Raw genomic sequence first — 1,490 nt, 5'->3', positions numbered from 1 at the left:
TATGATTTTACATATGGTTGTATCGTCTCATACTTAAATGTGAGTGTCCGTACTCTTAGCATTAAAAACAGCAAACATAAAAAGTATAACCAGTTTCGTTGCGTCATATAAACATGCAGTGATCATCAATAATGCATAGGGTAGCATACAAAAACAGCCCTTCAAGTTCTAGCAGTGCTTACTTTTGAACCCATCAGCATCTACTTTGATACAGGTATTCGTTTAACCCTAAAACGCCAAAAACAAACAAAAAAACCCAACAAAATAAAATAAATAAATAAATAAATACAAACTGTCCTCTATCCTGATCAAGTAACAGTTGTTTTGATCTTTTTCAGTAAAACAATGCCATTTGATAAGGACACTATTTCAAGGAAAAAAAAAAAAAAATGTATTGAAATACATCCCAAGTACAGATTTAAAAGATAATTACCTGCAAAGTTAATTTCTCTGGAGTAAATGCATATTTTATTTTTTTCACAAAGCCCCCAGATTACCACTTGTTAAATAAGTTATGCTTAACTCTTAACTGTTACAATACAGAAGGCATAAAAATATTTGTTGTTACCTGTTCAGCTAAACTCTTCTAACAGCAGTTTTCCCATGTCCCGGACCCACAGCCTTTTCTCGCATTGGCTGGTTCATTTAGGAGAGAGCTGCAGAAAATTAACGCAAGCATTCCCTTCTGTACAGTACTGTACCTGACTCTATTGGAAAACTATGCCTATAGTCCCTGAGCTCCACACTCACTTCAGTAACCTCCCGTACAACTATGACGTTTGAGAGAACAGCTAGTGATCGTTTTGCTTCTTACTGATTTAACTCTTGCCAAAGATCCCACCGCATTCAAATAAAATTAAAATAAAATTAAAATAAACTTCACAATAGATCTTTTCAATCCCCATACTGTCACAAAAAATATGATACAATTTTAACATATTGATTACAATGAAATACATCCCAACGGTATCTCTTTAGATGAGACAGTTTTACATATTATTAAACTAGAAGCGGTTCATCTTACTGTATTCGTACAAATATCAGTTACTACTACAACTGTTAACACATCTCTTGCTTGCTAGAAATCAAGCCCTGCTACCGACGGTTAACTGATATAGAACATTATCCATTATTTTAGACAATCAATAAAATACAGACAAGTGACTACTGTACCCTTGTTTTAAATAAATACACACATCACTTAAAACATAAACACACGAATAAGCAGACATACTTTTCAGCTCCCTAACTTCCAAAAACAAATTAAGGAAGACAAAACAAAAACATTTAATGGTTGCATGTCATAAGGCTTTGTAGGATTGACTATACCGGTAAGGCATTTTGGTAAACGCGTTATAAAACATATTGAATTAGCTATAAAATAGTTTTATTAGACAATATCTGACTATATATTTAAATGACAATATTTAAACAAAAACATACATGTTCATTAAAAATAACGGATATTTCTTTGTACATTTAATTACCAA

The 1,490-nt window shown here is 32.3% G+C and overlaps 1 protein-coding gene across 1 annotated transcript in view; it reads right to left on the bottom strand.

The window, feature by feature from the left end:
• LOC121312864 (iroquois-class homeodomain protein irx-4-B-like) overlaps nucleotides 1-772 on the bottom strand; it is a 9,870-nt gene extending 9,098 nt beyond the window's left edge. The window contains exon 1 of the mRNA XM_041244716.1: nucleotides 569-772. The gene's annotated coding sequence lies outside the window, so the exon portion shown is untranslated. The remainder of the gene's footprint in view (nucleotides 1-568) is intronic.
• Nucleotides 773-1,490: the final 718 nt, after the last annotated feature.

The sequence above is a fragment of the Polyodon spathula genome, chromosome 3 (genome assembly GCF_017654505.1).
Source record: "Polyodon spathula isolate WHYD16114869_AA chromosome 3, ASM1765450v1, whole genome shotgun sequence".
NCBI classification, from domain to species: domain Eukaryota; kingdom Metazoa; phylum Chordata; class Actinopteri; order Acipenseriformes; family Polyodontidae; genus Polyodon; species Polyodon spathula.
Note: the sequence above shows the minus strand (reverse complement) of the source record. Positions and strands in the feature narration are given on the sequence as shown.